We start from the raw sequence: 18,921 nt of genomic DNA on the forward strand, positions 1-18,921 counted from the left end.
GGATGCAGTGCAGTGAGTCCAGAGAGTGCTCTGGCACCACTGGGGATGCAGTGCAGTGAGTCCAGAGAGTGCAGTGGCACCACTAGGGATGCAGTGCAGTGAGTCCAGAGAGTGCACTGGCAGCACTGGGGATGCAGTGCAGTGAGTCCAGAGAGTGCACTGGCACCACTGGGGATGCAGTGCAGTGAGTCCAGAGAGTGCACTGGCACCACTGGGGATGCAGTGCAGTGAGTCCAGAGAGTGCACTGGCACCACTGGGGATGCAGTGCAGTGAGTCCAGAGAGTGCACTGGCACCACTGAGAATGCACTTCAGTGAGTCCAGAGAGTGCACTGGCACCACTGGGGATGCAGTGCAGTGAGTCCAGAGATTGCACTGGCACCACTGGGGATGCAGTGCTGTGACTCCAGAGAGCGCACAGGCACCACTGGGGATGCAGTGCAGTGAGTCCAGAGAGTGCACTGGCACCACTGGGGATGCACTGCAGTGAGCCCAGAGAGTGCACTGGCACCAGTGGGGATGCACTGCAGTGAGTCCAGTGAGTGCACTGGCACCACTGGGGAAGCAGTGCAGTGAGTCCAGTGAGTGTACTGGCACCACTGGGGATGCAGTGCAGTGAATCCAGAGAGTGCACTGGCACCACTGAGAATGCACTTCAGTGAGTCCAGAGAGTGCACTGGCACCACTGGGGATGCACTTCAGTGAGTCCAGAGAGTGCACTGGCACCACTGGGGATGCACTGCAGTGAGTCCAGAGAGTGCACTGGCACCACTGGGGATGCAGTGCTGTGACTCAAGAGAGTGCACTGGCACCACTGGGGATGCTAGGCCTAGGAAGTGCTGGGGGAAGAACGTTAGGTTTAGTCCTGTAAATATTACCCCGAAGTGGGCTTTTGCTCATGTTTGGTGTAGGGTAAACTCAGTGAGTAGTGGGAATCAGTGAGTAAATCCTGCTAGAATGGCAAAGACGGCGCCTATGGATACCACGTAGTGGAAGTGGGCAACTACGTAGTACGTGTCGTGCAGGGCGATGTCTAGGGAAGAGTTTGCAAGAACGATTCCTGTTAATCCTCCGATGGTAAATAGGAAGATAAATCCTAGAGCTCATAGTATTGGGGGGGGTCTCATTTGATTGTTCCTCCGTGCAGGGTGGCTAGTCAGCTAAATACTTTGATTCCGGTAGGGATGGCAATGATTATAGTTGCTGATGTAAAGTAGGCTCGGGTATCAACGTCTATTCCTACTGTAAACATGTGGTGAGCTCAGACGATGAATCCTAGGAAGCCGATGGATAGTATGGCTCAGACTATTCCCATGTAGCCGAAGGGCTCCTTTTTGCCTGAGTAGTACGTGACTACGTGTGAGATGATTCCGAACCCCGGTAGGATCAGAATATAGACTTCTGGGTGTCCGAAGAATCAGAATAGGTGTTGGTACAGGATTGGGTCTCCTCCTCCAGCGGGGTCGAAGAATGTGGTGTTTAGGTTTCGATCAGTTAGTAATATTGTAATACCGGCGGCGAGTACGGGGAGTGATAGAAGGAGTAGGATGGCGGTAATTCGTACGGATCAGACAAATAGTGGGGTTTGGTATTGTGAGAGTGCGGGGGGTTTTATGTTGATGGCTGTGGTGATAAAGTTGATGGCCCCAAGGATGGAGGAGATACCGGCTAAGTGGAGTGAGAAGATAGCCAGGTCTACTGAAGCTCCGGCGTGGGCAAGGTCACCTGCTAGGGGAGGGTAGACAGTTCAGCCTGTGCCGGCGCCAGCTTCTACAGTGGATGAGGCTAGTAGGAGGAGGAATGATGGGGGGAGGAGTCAAAAGCTTATGTTGTTTATTCGCGGGAATGCTATGTCGGGGGCACCGATTATGAGGGGGACTAATCAGTTGCCGAATCCTCCGATCATGATGGGTATGACTATAAAGAAGCTTATTACAAAGGCGAGCGGTAACGATTACATTGTAAATTTGGTCGTCGCCTAGGAGAGTTCCTGGTTGTCCTAGTTCTGCGCGGATTAATAGGCTGAGTGCGGTGCCGACTATTCCTGCTCATGCCCCGAAGATGAGGTACAGGGTGCCAATATCCTTATGGTTAGTGGAAAATAGTCATCGGTTGATGAAGGTGACGGGTAAGATGGCTGAGTGTTGAATCGTTAGGCTGTAGTCCTTTTTACAGAGGTTTAATTCCTCTTCTTATCGGCTCTGTAGTGAAATTCATGTTGAGTTGCAAGCTCATCGATGCGCACTAGGGTGCGTCAGGGTCTTTGTAGGCAGAAGCCAATTGGTTTAGGCATTTAGCTGTTAACTAGAGTTTTGTGGGATCGAAGCCCATCTGTCTAGGGAGGCTTTAGCTTAATTAAAGCGTCTGACTTGCATTCAGAAGATACAGGTTAATATTCTGTAAGTCTTAATGTGCAGAAACTAAGAGGGTTTAACTCTTATTTAAGGCTTTGAAGGCCTTCGGTTTGGGGTGTTATCCTAAGTTTCTAGACAATGGCATGTATTATTGGGGACAGGGGAAGTAAGAGGATTGATAGTGAGGCAAGGACCGCAGTAGGTGTGCTTGGGGCTTTGCTAGTGTATCATTGTTTTATGTGGTTAGAGGAGTTGGGGGGAAGGGTAATTGTTGAGTGGTATGCGAGGCGTAGGTAGAAGAAGAGGCTGAGCAGTGATAGCATGGCAATTGCCATGGCTGCTGGTGTTATTTCCTGTTTAGTTAGTTCTTGGATGATAAGTCACTTTGGTATAAAGCCTGTTAATGGGGGGAGGCCTGCTAGGGATAAAAGTACTAGTATTAGGGTGGCGTTTAGCACTGGGGTTTTTGTTCATGAGGTTGTGATCATGGATAGGTTAAGGGCTTTGATTTTGTTAAGGGCTAGGAATACGGCTGATGTTATGATTGTGTATAGGTAGAAGGTAAGTAAGGCCAATTTGGGGCTGTAAACTAGGATGATGGCGATTCAGCCTAAGTGGGAGATGGACGAGAAGGCTAGGATTTTGCGTGTTTGTGTTTGGTTCAGTCCTATTCAGCCTCCTAGTGCTGTTGAGGCTAGGGCCATGGCGGTGAGTAGAGCTGGGTCGAGGGATTTGGATGTTAGTAGGAGCAGGGTTAGTGGGGGGAATTTTATGAGGGTCGAGAGTAGCAGGGCTGTTATTAGTGGCGATCCTTGTAGTACTTCTGGGAATCAGAAGTGAAATGGCACTAGGCCCAGTTTAATAGCGATTGCTGCTGTCAGTAGTAGACAGGAGGTTGGGTGGTTTATTTGTGTGATGTCTCATTGGCCGGTGACTCAGGCATTGGTTATGCTAGAGAATAGGACCAGGGCGGAAGCAGCTGCTTGGGTTAGGAAGTATTTCGTTGCGGCTTCTACTGCTCGTGGGTGGTGGGATTTGGCAATTAGGGGAATGATGGCTAGTGCGTTGATCTCCAGTCCTGTCCAGGCCAGAACTCAGTGGTTGCTGGAAATTGTGATTGTGGTGCCCAAGATGAGGCTGAAGGTTATGATTGGGGTCGCGTAAGGGTTCATTAGTAGAGGAGGGGGTTAAACCATCATTTTCGGGGTATGGGCCCGATAGCTTGATTAGCTGACTCTACTAGAAAATAATATAAGGGAAGTATGGAGAATTTTGATTTCTCTTGTGTGGGTTCAATTCCTACTTTTCTAAGGTCAACAGGAAATGAGAGGGCTGTTATACCTCTATGTTCACTTTATCATAGTGACCCTTTGTAGTTCAGGCACATTTCCTTATGTAAGGAGGTAGGCCTGCATAGCAGATAGGTATGCTGATGTGTCAGAGGCACAGAGCTAGTGTGAGGGGTAGGAAGTTTTTTCATAGTAGGTGCATTAGTTGGTCATATCGGAATCGTGGGTATGAAGCTCGGACCCATAAGAAACCAGAAGATAGTAGGAGGACTTTTGTGGCTAGGATGACGGGGAATAGTTCTGTGGGTGGCCCTAGGGCGCTTGGGTTTAGGAATATGATGGCTGTAAGTGTATTTATTAGCATAATGTTCGCATATTCAGCTAGGAAGAATAAGGCGAAGGGTCCTGCGGCGTATTCAACGTTAAACCCTGAGACTAGCTCAGATTCACCCTCTGTGAGGTCAAAAGGAGCTCGGTTTGTCTCTGCTAGGGTGGATACGTATCATATTATTGCTAGGGGTCATGAGGAGAAAATGAAGTATAGAGGCTCCTGTGCGATGGCAAAGGAGCTGAGTGTGTAGCTTCCGCTTAGTATGATTATTGATAGCAGGATTATGGCCAGTGTCACTTCGTATGAAATGGTCTGTGCTACTGCCCGTAGGGCTCCGATTAGTGCGTATTTTGAGTTCGAGGCTCAGCCTGATCATAGGACTGAGTAGACGGCTAGGCTTGACATGGCTATTAGGAAGAGAACTCCGAGGTTTAGATCTGCTAGGGGAAATGGGAGTGGTAGTGGTGCTCAAGTGGTGAGGGCTAGGACAAGGGCTAGTATTGGTATCAGAATGAATAGAAGTGGGGAAGAGGTAGAGGGTCGGATGGGCTCTTTGGTAAATAGTTTCAGTCCGTCCGCAAATGGTTGAAGTAGGCCAAAAGGCCCGACAACGTTAGGGCCTTTGCGGGATTGTATGTAGCTTAGGATTTTCCGTTCTACTAGGGTTAGGAAGGCTACGGCAATCAGGATTGGGATGATGTATAGGAGGGATATAACGAGGCAGCTTAGTGTTGTTATTTGAATCATGGGTGAAGCTAGGGAGAGGATTTGAACCTCTGGGGAAAGGGCTTAAGCCTTCTGCACTTGCCGGGCTCTGCCACTCTAGCTGGTCCTTTTCTAGGATTGAAAGTGGTGGGGGAAGGCCCTCTTCACGGTTTAGTTGGTTTCACTGCTTAGAGGGGGGGGGCGTGCTTGTGGTATTGGCCCCACTTTCCCGGTCCTTTCGTACTGGGGAGAGTGTGTCATAGATAGAAACCGACCTGGATTGCTCTGGTCTGAACTCAGATCACGTAGGACTGTTAATCGTTGAACAAACGAACCCTTAATAGCGGCTGCACCATTAGGATGTCCTGATCCAACATCGAGGTCGTAAACCCCCCTGTCGATATGGGCTCTTGAGGGGGATTGCGCTGTTATCCCTGGGGTAGCTTGGTCCATTAATCAATTATATTGGGTCTGGTCACTGTTAGCACTTTGAGGGGTAGCTCTAGGTAAAGAGGTATGGTCTTGTTTTTGGAGGATTTGTTCTCCTCCAAGGTCGCCCCAACCGAAAAATATCGACCAGGCTCTGCGATGGTAGTGGCCCCAGTGGGGTTGATTGAGGATTCGCGGTGGTCGTTGATTTTTAAGTTCCACAGGGTCTTCTCGTCTTATGTTCACATCCCCGCTTTTGCACGGGGAGATCAATTTCACTGATTATCTGTGAGAGACAGTTAAGACCTCGTTTAGCCATTCATACAAGTCTCGATTTATGGGACAATTGATTGCGCTACCTTTGCACGGTTAGGATACCGCGGCCGTTAAACCTAAGTCACCGGGCAGGCATCACCTTCAATACTTGTTTAATTTGCTGAAGGCTATGTTTTTGGTAAACAGTCGGGCCTTATTAATTTGCCGAGTTCCTTTCACAGATTTTAATCGCTCTTATAGGCGCTCCTGAGTCGGGTTAACAGGGTTAGTTAATACGTGGTCTTGTAGGGGTTTTTGTATCTGTCTAGGTCTGTTAATAATGTTTCTATGTAAGCTTGCGCCGTTAGAGGGGTGTGGCCCTGAGTTACTTATTTTAGCATTAATTCTCCTATATTCATAGGTTGACCTGTTTGTGATAAGGGAATCATCTTATTTTGGTATTTTTAGGTGGTGGAGCTTTGACGCACTCTTTTTTGATGGCTGCTTTAGGGCCCACGGTAGGATCAGTAGTAAGAATTATCCGCTAGTCGAGGTTGTGTCCTTTTTTAATGGAGCTGTCCCTCCATTAAATAGCTCTTAATCATCTCATTAGGGTTCAGGATGTCCGGTAGGGAGGATTAAGGGGGAACTTAGATTCGTTTCACAGGTAACCAGCTATCACCCAGCTCGGTTGGCTTTTCACCTCTACTGACAAGTCATCCCACTCTTTTGCAACAGAGACGGGTTCGCTCTCTTTAACTGCTTGAAAGTAGCTCGCTTGGGTTTCGGGGGGGCAAACTTTAGTTCACTTTGCTTGGTTGTTCTCGCTAAACCATGATGCAAAAGGTACAAGGGTTGATCTTTGCTGTCTGTCGCTTTGATTGTTTCACTGCTATTTCATCTTTCCCTTACGGTACTGGGGTCTCTATCGCGTCTAAGTGTCTTTTCTATCGCCTATACTAAGACTGTAAAATGCTTTAGTTTAATTAGTTTAGTAAATTCTTTAGTTTTGGTGTACTATTTGTGTGGTTGAGCTAGAGGGGGGGCTTCAAGACGATCCGGTCTAGTAGATATCTTTCAGGTGTAAGCTGAGTGCTTTGGTGTTATAGCTACGTCTTGATATTCTAAGTACACCTTCCGGTACACTTACCTTGTTACGACTTACCTCATCTTCAGCGTATTTATGGTATTAGTTATGTGGGATGTGGCTTTTGAGGAGGGTGACGGGCGGTATGTACGTGCCCCAGGGCCGGCTTAAAGTAGGCTCTATTGTCCCACTTTACTGCTAAATCCGCCTTCCAGAAGTGGTTTCACGCTTCTTTCCGTGTGCCCTATGAATGGGGAATGTAGCCCATTTCTTCCACTCCATAGGCTATACCTTGACCTGTCTTATTAGCGGGGTGCTATTGTGTCCACTGTTGTGCTCTCATTCGAGGTGGGCTGGCGACGGCGGTATGTAGGCTGTGTTGGCAAGGGGTGGTTGGGTTAATCGGGGATTATCGATTGTAGAACAGGCTCCTCTAGGTGGGTTTGGGGCACCGCCAAGTCCTTAGAGTTTTAAGCGTTTGTGCTCGTAGTTCTCTGGCGGATACTTCGGTAAAGTAAGTATCAAGATTTAGGGCCAGGCATAGTGGGGTATCTAATCCCAGTTTGGGCCCTGGCTTTCGTGGGTTTAAATCAGTCGTTAGTTCCTAAGATCATCTTAATGGTGTGTTTAGGTGCATCTTGGGCTTATGACAGCTCAGTTGCATTTTGATCTTAGTTAGCTAGGATAGGCATTTTACCACTCTTTACGCCGTGTCAATAGGACGGTTGATTTGGGTTTCTTGTATGACCGCGGTGGCTGGCACAAGATTTACCAACCCTTGAAGTTAGGCTGTTGCTATAACTAAGTCAAGTTTGCACTCATTGCTTAATGTTAATTACTGCTGAATACCCGTGGGGGCGTGGCTTAGCGAGGCGTCTTGGGCTACTACTTGGGTGTGCCTGATACCCGCTCCTCAAGGCCTGTATGGGGGTAGGTGGTCGAGGGCGTTTACACTGGGGCGCGGATACTTGCATGTATATATTTAGCAAAAACCAACCGTAAGGTTAGGACTAAGTCTTTTGTCCGCAGGCATGTTTTATGCCATCTTGGCAACTTCAGTGCCATGCTTTGTGTTAAGCTATGTGGACGGGGGTGTGGTTAGCTGATAGTTGAGTGGTGAGTGAGAGTGAAGTATATGAAATTATTGCTTGTGTTTACTATTTTTAGTACTGGAGTTTCTCTAATAAGTTTAAGTTATTTTGTATGTGTTTGTGTGTATATGTACATCGTTCCGATGATGTCATGGAAGGGATGATTAATGGAGTTTTAGAGGTAGTTTGCTGGGATTGGGCGATGAAGGTTTATGCTACATGGTGGTTAGCGAAAGTTTACTGGTTTAGTTTGTGAAGCGCAGGGGTTGCGCTTAATGATTTGTTGTTTTGTGCTATGTCCAACGAGCATTCATCCAATAGCCCCATTTAACCCGGAGGGTGGAGGTAACATTAACTGAATGTGGTCAAAGTGCATCAGTGTCAGGATGATTCCCCATATACGCCAACCGTCTCATCGAGGGACCCTTGAAATATAGGATAGGCCGTGAGGCAGGTGTGTCCAGGCTTAGATTGTGGGACCCCCGAGATCACTGGGAATAGCCACCTGTGAGGTAACCCCGGAAAAAATAAGAGGAACCAGAGGCGCCAAAAAGCTGGAACATGCCGCGATTACGCATTGAGAAGGTGAAAGTACTCACAGATGCCACTTTGAAGGGCAAGGAGGGGTGAGTGAACCCAATGGATGGCCCTGACCGAGGAACCAGAGGCGCAAAAATGTGAGGAGGGCGAGGGGTTTAGGGGGAACGTATGGGCCTGAAGCTAGTCATACCGGACATTATGTGCAACGGGTTGCTGATTTCACGTGAGGAGTACGATTAATAAATCCGTCTGATACGAACTGCATGAGATATGTGGTGGAGAGTTGTTGTTGGAGCATGTCCTGTGAGCATTCATTAAAATGGGGTCTTGTTATGCGCTTGAGTGGAGTTGTATTGGGTGTTGTGGGGTATGGTCCTAGAACATTCATGCCGGGTGGTTTGGTAGGAGTGTGTTTAAGGGTTTAATGGCCGTGTACATGTATGGGTTTAGCACCTGCTTATAAGATAGTCCGTATATAATGTATATTACTGGTACTATAGTATGTATGTATATGGGGTATATAAATTTATGCACGAATATGCATAACCAAATACCCCCGCCTCGGGGGGGGAGGGGGGGGGGGTTAAGCATAATGGCATAGATGGGGTAGAATTATTGGGGGCTTGCGGTTAGTTCCTGTAGTTGAGAACAATGGCGGCTTTTCGAGCCGCAGGCCTCGGGTAGTGTCCGGGCAGGAATAATGACTTATTTTATGTTTTTTTTAGGGATTTGCTTTGCGGTGGGTGTTTTGGGTGTGGCGTCGAATCCTTCGCCGTATTATGGGGTTGTTGGTTTGGTGTTAGCGTCTGTGGCGGGGTGCGGGTGGTTGCTGGGCCTTGGGGTTTCGTTCGTGGCTTTAGTGCTGTTTATGGTGTATTTGGGGGGTATGCTGGTGGTGTTTGTTTATTCAGTAGCTTTAGCAGCGGAGCCTTTCCCTGGGGCTTGGGGGGATTGACGGGTGATTGGATGTGCAGTAGCGTTTGTGGCAATTGTTTTTGGGGGGTTGGTGTTTGGGGGGTTTATGGGGGCTTGGAAGTTCGGGGTTTCTACTGTGAATAATGTTGGGGTGTTTGTTGTTCGGTCGGATTTTAGTGGAGTTTCCATGTTTTATTCACATGGGGCAGGGATGTTTTTAGTGGCGGGTTGGGGGCTGTTGTTGACTTTGTTTGTTGTATTGGAGCTTGTGCGGGGGTTGTCGCGGGGTGCTATTCGGGCGGTTTAGGGGTTAGGGTCAGAGAATAGTTTATTGAAAATGCCAGCTTTGGGAGCTGGAGATAAAGGTTTGAGTCCTTTTTTTCTGAGTTTGGGGTACTCTAAGAAGTGGTAAGTCTTCAATCTTTGGTTTACAAGACCAATGTTTTTATAAACTATTAGAGTATTTAGCAGTTGAGTATTTTGTTTTCTAGGGCGCTTGCGGCGGGGAGGAGAAATAGGAGGATAGTGAAGTAGGCGATTGAAGCGAGTTGGCCGATGATGATGAATGGGTGTTCGACGGGTTGGCTTCCTACTCATGTTAGGACGAGGAGGTCGGCGACTAGTACTCAGAATAGGAGCTGGGAGAGTGGTCGGAATGTTATTGCTCGTTGTTTTGATTTGTGCAGGAATGGGATTAGGAATAGGATCAGTACGGAGGCGGCCAGTGCTAATACGCCTCCTAGTTTATTTGGGATTGAACGTAGGATGGCGTAGGCGAATAGGAAGTATCATTCTGGCTTGATGTGTGGTGGGGTTACTAGTGGGTTTGCTGGGGTGAAGTTTTCTGGGTCTCCCAGGAGGTTAACCGCTCATGCTTCTTTCTTATGAGACATTAGTAAACCAATTACATAGCCTTGTCAAGACTAAATCACAGGTAAAAATCCTGTACATCTCATGTGGCCAACCACTCCCAACTAGGATTCCAAGACGCCTCATCACCCATCATAGAAGAACTCGTTGAATTCCACGACCACGCCCTAATCGTTGCCCTAGCTATCTGCAGCCTAGTTCTCTACCTTTTAGCCCACATACTAACAGAAAAACTCTCGTCCAATGCTGTAGACGCCCAAGAAGTAGAGCTGATCTGGACAATCCTACCTGCTATCGTCCTGGTACTCCTCGCCCTCCCATCCCTACAAATCCTCTACATAATGGACGAAATCGACGAACCAGACCTCACCCTAAAAGCCATCGGCCACCAATGATACTGAAGCTACGAATACACAGACTTCAAAGACCTATCATTCGACTCCTACATAGTGCCCACCCCAGACTTACCCAACGGCCACTTCCGACTGCTAGAAGTTGACCACCGCGTAGTTATCCCAATAGAATCCCCCATCCGCGTGATCATTACTGCAGGAGACGTACTCCACTCCTGAGCAGTCCCAACGCTCGGAGTTAAAACAGACGCAATCCCAGGCCGACTAAACCAAACTTCATTCATTACCACCCGGCCTGGGATTTTTTACGGACAATGCTCAGAAATTTGCGGGGCTAATCACAGCTACATACCCATTGTAGTAGAATCAACCCCACTCCCACATTTCGAGGCCTGATCGTCCCTTCTATCATCATCCTAATCATTAAGAAGCTATGCAACAGCACTAGCCTTTTAAGCTAGCCAAAGAGGGACTTCCCCCTCCTTAATGATATGCCACAGCTTAACCCTGCACCATGATTTTCAATCATAATTATAACCTGATTAACCCTAGCACTCCTCATCCAACCAAAACTACTAGCCTTCACCACAACCAACCCCCCATCAAATAAGACCTCCCTCACTACCAAACCCACACCATGATCCTGACCATGAACCTAAGCTTCTTTGACCAATTTTCCAGCCCCAATCTATTTGGCATCCCCTTAATCCTACTATCCCTACTCTTCCCAGCCCTACTATTCCCGTCCCCAAACAACCGATGAATCAACAACCGCCTTTCTACTATCCAAACATGACTCCTTCACCTAATCACAAAACAACTAATAGTCCCACTCAACAAAAATGGCCACAAATGAGCCATAATATTTACATCCCTAATAATCATACTTCTTACAATCAACCTTCTAGGCCTCCTTCCATATACATTCACCCCAACCACCCAACTATCTATGAACATAGCCCTAGCCTTCCCACTATGGCTCGCCACACTACTAACAGGCATGTTTAACCATGTACGTGCCCCAGGGCCGGCTTAAAGTAGGCTCTATTGTCCCACTTTACTGCTAAATCCGCCTTCCAGAAGTGGTTTCACGCTTCTTTCCGTGTGCCCTATGAATAGGGAATGTAGCCCATTTCTTCCACTCCATAGGCTATACCTTGACCTGTCTTATTAGCGGGGTGCTATTGTGTCCACTGTTGTGCTCTCATTCGAGGTGGGCTGGCGACGGCGGTATGTAGGCTGTGTTGGCAAGGGGTGGTTGGGTTAATCGGGGATTATCGATTGTAGAACAGGCTCCTCTAGGTGGGTTTGGGGCACCGCCAAGTCCTTAGAGTTTTAAGCGTTTGTGCTCGTAGTTCTCTGGCGGATACTTCGGTAAAGTAAGTATCAAGATTTAGGGCCAGGCATAGTGGGGTATCTAATCCCAGTTTGGGCCCTGGCTTTCGTGGGTTTAAATCAGTCGTTAGTTCCTAAGATCATCTTAATGGTGTGTTTAGGTGCATCTTGGGCTTATGACAGCTTAGTTGCATTTTGATCTTAGTTAGCTAGGATAGGCATTTTACCACTCTTTACGCCGTGTCAATAGGACGGTTGATTTGGGTTTCTTGTATGACCGCGGTGGCTGGCACAAGATTTACCAACCCTTGAAGTTAGGCTGTTGCTATAACTAAGTCAAGTTTGCACTCATTGCTTAATGTTAATTACTGCTGAATACCCGTGGGGGCGTGGCTTAGCGAGGCGTCTTGGGCTACTACTTGGGTGTGCCTGATACCCGCTCCTCAAGGCCTGTATGGGGGTAGGTGGTCGAGGGCGTTTACACTGGGGCGCGGATACTTGCATGTATATATTTAGCAAAAACCAACCGTAAGATTAGGACTAAGTCTTTTGTCCGCAGGCATGTTTTATGCCATCTTGGCAACTTCAGTGCCATGCTTTGTGTTAAGCTATGTGGACGGGGGTGTGGTTAGCTGATAGTTGAGTGGTGAGTGAGAGTGAAGTATATGAAATTATTGCTTGTGTTTACTATTTTTAGTACTGGAGTTTCTCTAAGTCCTAGGACTAGGAGGAAATGGTGTTTCATAGTGTGTAGGCGTCGGGATAGTCCGAGTATCGTCGGGGTATTCCTGCTAGGCCTAGGAAGTGCTGGGGGAAGAACGTTAGGTTTACTCCTGTAAATATTACCCCGAAGTGGGCTTTTGCTCATGTTTGGTGTAGGGTAAACCCAGTGAGTAGTGGGAATCAGTGAGTAAATCCTGCTAGAATGGCAAAGACGGCGCCTATGGATAGGACGTAGTGGAAGTGGGCAACTACGTAGTACATGTCGTGCAGGGCGATGTCTAGGGAAGAGTTTGCAAGAACGATTCCTGTTAATCCTCCGATGGTAAATAGGAAGATAAATCCTAGAGCTCATAGTATTGGGGGGGGTCTCATTTGATTGTTCCTCCGTGCAGGGTGGCTAGTCAGCTAAATACTTTGATTCCGGTAGGGATGGCAATGATTATAGTGGCTGATGTAAAGTAGGCTCGGGTATCAACGTCTATTCCTACTGTAAACATGTGGTGAGCTCAGACGATGAATCCTAGGAAGCCGATGGATAGTATGGCTCAGACTATTCCCATGTAGCCGAAGGGCTCCTTTTTGCCTGAGTAGTACGTGACTACGTGTGAGATGATTCCGAACCCCGGTAGGATCAGAATATAGACTTCTGGGTGTCCGAAGAATCAGAATAGGTGTTGGTACAGGATTGGGTCTCCTCCTCCAGCGGGGTCGAAGAATGTGGTGTTTAGGTTTCGATCAGTTAGTAATATTGTAATACCGGCGGCGAGTACGGGGAGTGATAGAAGGAGTAGGATGGCGGTAATTAGTACGGATCAGACAAATAGTGGGGTTTGGTATTGTGAGAGTGCGGGGGGTTTTATGTTGATGGCTGTGGTGATAAAGTTGATGGCCCCAAGGATGGAGGAGATACCGGCTAAGTGGAGTGAGAAGATAGCCAGGTCTACTGAAGCTCCGGCGTGGGCAAGGTCACCTGCTAGGGGAGGGTAGACAGTTCAGCCTGTGCCGGCGCCAGCTTCTACAGTGGATGAGGCTAGTAGGAGGAGGAATGATGGGGGGAGGAGTCAAAAGCTTATGTTGTTTATTCGCGGGAATGCTATGTCGGGGGCACCGATTATGAGGGGGACTAATCAGTTGCCGAATCCTCCGATCATGATGGGTATGACTATAAAGAAGCTTATTACAAAGGCGTGAGCGGTAACGATTACATTGTAAATTTGGTCGTCGCCTAGGAGAGTTCCTGGTTGTCCTAGTTCTGCGCGGATTAATAGGCTGAGTGCGGTGCCGACTATTCCTGCTCATGCCCCGAAGATGAGGTACAGGGTGCCAATATCCTTATGGTTAGTGGAAAATAGTCATCGGTTGATGAAGGTGACGGGTAAGATGGCTGAGTGTTGAAGCGTTAGGCTGTAGTCCTTTTTACAGAGGTTTAATTCCTCTTCTTATCGGCTCTGTAGTGAAATTCATGTTGAGTTGCAAGCTCATCGATGCGCACTAGGGTGCGTCAGGGTCTTTGTAGGCAGAAGCCAATTGGTTTAGGCATTTAGCTGTTAACTAGAGTTTTGTGGGATCGAAGCCCATCTGTCTAGGGAGGCTTTAGCTTAATTAAAGCGTCTGACTTGCATTCAGAAGATACAGGTTAATATTCTGTAAGTCTTAATGTGCAGAAACTAAGAGGGTTTAACTCTTATTTAAGGCTTTGAAGGCCTTCGGTTTGGGGTGTTATCCTAAGTTTCTAGACAATGGCATGTATTATTGGGGACAGGGGAAGTAAGAGGATTGATAGTGAGGCAAGGACCGCAGTAGGTGTGCTTGGGGCTTTGCTAGTGTATCATTGTTTTATGTGGTTAGAGGAGTTGGGGGGAAGGGTAATTGTTGAGTGGTATGCGAGGCGTAGGTAGAAGAAGAGGCTGAGCAGTGATAGCATGGCAATTGCCATGGCTGCTGGTGTTATTTCCTGTTTAGTTAGTTCTTGGATGATAAGTCACTTTGGTATAAAGCCTGTTAATGGGGGGAGGCCTGCTAGGGATAAAAGTACTAGTATTAGGGTGGCGTTTAGCACTGGGGTTTTTGTTCATGAGGTTGTGATCATGGATAGGTTAAGGGCTTTGATTTTGTTAAGGGCTAGGAATACGGCTGATGTTATGATTGTGTATAGGTAGAAGGTAAGTAAGGCCAATTTGGGGCTGTAAACTAGGATGATGGCGATTCAGCCTAAGTGGGAGATGGACGAGAAGGCTAGGATTTTGCGTGTTTGTGTTTGGTTCAGTCCTATTCAGCCTCCTAGTGCTGTTGAGGCTAGGGCCATGGCGGTGAGTAGAGCTGGGTCGAGGGATTTGGATGTTAGTAGGAGCAGGGTTAGTGGGGGGAATTTTATGAGGGTCGAGAGTAGCAGGGCTGTTATTAGTGGCGATCCTTGTAGTACTTCTGGGAATCAGAAGTGAAATGGCACTAGGCCCAGTTTAATAGCGATTGCTGCTGTCAGTAGTAGACAGGAGGTTGGGTGGTTTATTTGTGTGATGTCTCATTGGCCGGTGACTCAGGCATTGGTTATGCTAGAGAATAGGACCAGGGCGGAAGCAGCTGCTTGGGTTAGGAAGTATTTCGTTGCGGCTTCTACTGCTCGTGGGTGGTGGGATTTGGCAATTAGGGGAATGATGGCTAGTGCGTTGATCTCCAGTCCTGTCCAGGCCAGAACTCAGTGGTTGCTGGAAATTGTGATTGTGGTGCCCAAGATGAGGCTGAAGGTTATGATTGGGGTCGCGTAAGGGTTCATTAGTAGAGGAGGGGGTTAAACCATCATTTTCGGGGTATGGGCCCGATAGCTTGATTAGCTGACTCTACTAGAAAATAATATAAGGGAAGTATGGAGAATTTTGATTTCTCTTGTGTGGGTTCAATTCCTACTTTTCTAAGGTCAACAGGAAATGAGAGGGCTGTTATACCTCTATGTTCACTTTATCATAGTGACCCTTTGTAGTTCAGGCACATTTCCTTATGTAAGGAGGTAGGCCTGCATAGCAGATAGGTATGCTGATGTGTCAGAGGCACAGAGCTAGTGTGAGGGGTAGGAAAATTGGCACCCTGCACCTGCCAACCCTACAACTAACCCACCCAACCCTATCCACCTCATGGACAGGAATACTATCAGGTCTAGCACTGCTCATAGCATTCATAGTAAAAGCCCCACTATATGGCCTACACCTCTGACTGCCAAAAGCCCACGTAGAAGCACCCATCGCAGGCTCAATACTCCTCGCCGCCCTACTACTAAAGCTAGGAGGATACGGAATTATACGAGTCACTCTATTTATGGGCCCACTGTCCAACCTCCTGCACTACCCCTTCCTAACCCTGGCCCTATGAGGCGCCCTAATGACTAGCTCAATCTGCCTACGACAGACAGACCTAAAATCACTAATCGCTTATTCATCCGTTAGCCACATAGGCCTAGTTATCGCCGCAGGAATAATCCAAACCCACTGATCATTCTCAGGGGCAATGATCCTAATAATTTCCCATGGACTAACTTCCTCCATACTATTCTGCCTAGCCAACACAAACTATGAACGTACGCACAGCCGAATTCTACTACTCACACGAGGCCTACAACCTCTCCTACCACTCATAGCTACCTGATGATTGCTGGCCAATCTAACAAACATAGCCTTACCCCCAACAACAAACCTCATAGCAGAGCTAACCATTATAATCACCTTATTCAACTGATCTGCCTTCACGATCATCCTAACAGGAATCGCAACCCTACTAACCGCCTCCTACACCTTATTCATACTACTAATGACCCAACGAGGCTCAATCCCCTCCCACATCACATCTATGCAAAACTCAACCACGCGAGAACACCTGCTCATAACACTCCACATTATCCCAATATTCCTCCTAATCCTCAAACCCGAACTGATCTCCGGAATCCCCTCATGCAAGTATAGTTTAAACCAAACATTAGACTGTGATTCTAAGAATAGAAGTTCAAACCTTCTTACCTGCCGAGGGGAGGGTTTAACCAACAAGAGCTGCTAACTCTTACATCTGAGCCTAAAACCTCAGCCCCCTTACTTTTAAAGGATAACAGCAATCCACTGGTCTTAGGAACCACCCATCTTGGTGCAAATCCAAGTAAAAGTAGTGAACCCCACACTACTAATCAACTCCCTCACACTACTCACGCTGACAATCCTCCTAACCCCAATCATCCTGCCATTTCTATTTAAAAACTTTAAAAACACCCCACAAGCCACCACCCGCGCTGTTAAAACCGCATTCCTAATTAGCCTAGCCCCTACAACCGCATTCATCTACTCGGGAGTAGAATCTGTCACCTGCCACTGGGAGTGAAAATTCATTATAAACTTTAAAATCCCCCTGAGCCTAAAAATAGACCAATACTCAATAACATTTCTTCCAATCGCCCTATTTGTAACATGATCAATCCTACAATTCGCCATATGATACATGGCCTCAGAGCCATACGTAACAAAATTTTTCACCTACCTACTGACATTCCTAGTCGCCATACTCCTCCTAACAACCGCAAACAACATATTCCTCCTATTCGTAGGCTGGGAAGGAGTACGAATCATGTCCTTCCTTCTCATCGGCTGATGACAAGGCCGAGCAGATGCCAACACCGCCGCCCTACGAGCCGTAATCTACAACCGAATCGGAGACATCGGACTGATCCTGAGCATAGCATGACTAGCTTCAACATTCAACACCTGAGAGATCCAACAAGCCGTACACCCCCACCAAACCCCAATCCTCCCCCTCATAGGATTAATCCTCGCAGCCGCAGGAAAATCCGCCCAATTTGGACTCCACCCATGACTGCCCGCAGCAATAGAAGGCCCCACCCCAGTATCAGCCCTACTGCACTCCAGTACCATAGTAGTAGCCGGAATCTTCCTGCTCATCCGCATGCACCCCCTGCTAGCCACCAACCAGACAGCCCTAACTGCCTGCCTATGCCTAGGTGCTCTATCAACCCTATTCGCTGCCACATGCGCCCTAACCCAAAATGACATCAAAAAAATCATTGCTTTCTCAACATCCAGCCAACTAGGACTAATAATAGTCACTATCGGACTAAACCTCCCACAACTAGCCTTCCTACACATCTCAACCCATGCCTTCTTTAAAGCCATACTATTCCTATGCTCAGGGTCTATCATCCACAACCTAAACGGAGAACAAGATATCCGAAAGATAGGAGGCCTACAGAAAATACTCCCAGTCACTACTTCCTGCCTAACCATCGGAAACCTGGCGCTGATAGGAACCCCATTCCTAGCCGGATTCTACTCAAAAGACCTCATCATCGAAAGCTTAAACACATCATACCTAAATACTTGAGCCCTACTCCTAACCCTTATAGCCACAGCATTCACCGCAACCTACAGCATCCGCATAACCATCCTAGTCCAAGCTGGACAAACCCGAATCCCCCCAATAGTATCAATAAACGAAAACAACCCACTAATCACCGCCCCCCTAACCCGACTCGCCCTAGGCAGCATTACAGCAGGAATAATCATTACCTCTTTCATCACACCAACCAAAACCCCCCCAATAACCATACCCCTTATCACCAAAACTGCTGCCATCCTCATAACAATCCTAGGAATCATCCTAGCCCTAGAACTATCGAACATAACACACACCCTCACTCACCCCAAACCAACCCCCCTCATAAACTTCTCCTCTGCATTAGGGTACTTCAACCCCCTAGTACACCGATTCTTCTCCAAAAACCTACTAGAAAAGGGACAAAACATTGCCCTACACTTGATCGACCTCTCCTGACTCAAAAAAATAGGGCCAGAGGGCCTTGCTGAACTACAAGTAGCCGCAAGCAAAGCCGCAACCTCAATACACACAGGGCTAATTAAGGCCTACCTAGGATCCTTCGCCCTCTCCATCCTGGTAATAATCCTAATAACACACAGACTCACTAATGGCCCCTAACATCCGCAAATCCCATCCCCTACTAAAAATAATCAACAACTCCCTAATCGACCTACCCGCCCCCTCCAACATCTCTGCCTGATGAAACTTCGGCTCCCTTCTAGCCATCTGCTTAGCCACACAAACCCTAACAGGCCTGCTACTAGCCATACACTACACCGCAGACACTTCACTCGCCTTCTCCTCAGTAGCTCACACATGCCGAGACGTCCAGTACGGATGGCTCATCCGCAACCTCCACGCCAACGGTGCTTCGCTCTTCTTTATCTGCATCTACTTACACATCGGACGAGGCCTCTACTACGGCTCCTACCTATACAAAGAAACCTGAAACACAGGAGTAATCCTCCTACTCACCCTAATAGCAACTGCCTTCGTAGGGTATGTCCTACCATGAGGACAAATGTCATTCTGAGGGGCCACCGTAATCACCAACCTATTCTCAGCCATCCCGTACATTGGGCAAACTCTAGTAGAATGAGCCTGAGGAGGATTCTCAGTAGACAATCCAACCTTAACCCGATTCTTCGCCATCCACTTCCTACTGCCCTTCCTAATTGCAGGAATCACCCTAGTCCACCTAACCTTCCTACACGAATCAGGCTCAAATAACCCACTAGGAATCGTATCAGACTGCGACAAAATCCCATTCCACTCACACTT

The 18,921-nt window shown here is 47.7% G+C and overlaps 2 long non-coding RNA genes across 2 annotated transcripts in view; one reads left to right on the top strand and one right to left on the bottom strand.

The window, feature by feature from the left end:
* Positions 1-18,921, bottom strand: part of LOC308187502 — a 290,980-nt gene that overhangs the window by 272,006 nt on the left and 53 nt on the right. The gene's annotated exons all lie outside the window — the stretch shown is intronic.
* On the top strand, positions 828-18,908 carry LOC308187514. Its single transcript, XR_013944753.1, has 2 exons — positions 828-1,946; positions 13,254-18,908. It is a non-coding gene; the product is annotated as an uncharacterized lncRNA (long non-coding RNA).

This window comes from Anser brachyrhynchus (genome assembly GCF_964034855.1).
Source record: "Anser brachyrhynchus genome assembly, chromosome: 1".
Classification (NCBI taxonomy): Eukaryota; Metazoa; Chordata; class Aves; order Anseriformes; family Anatidae; genus Anser; species Anser brachyrhynchus.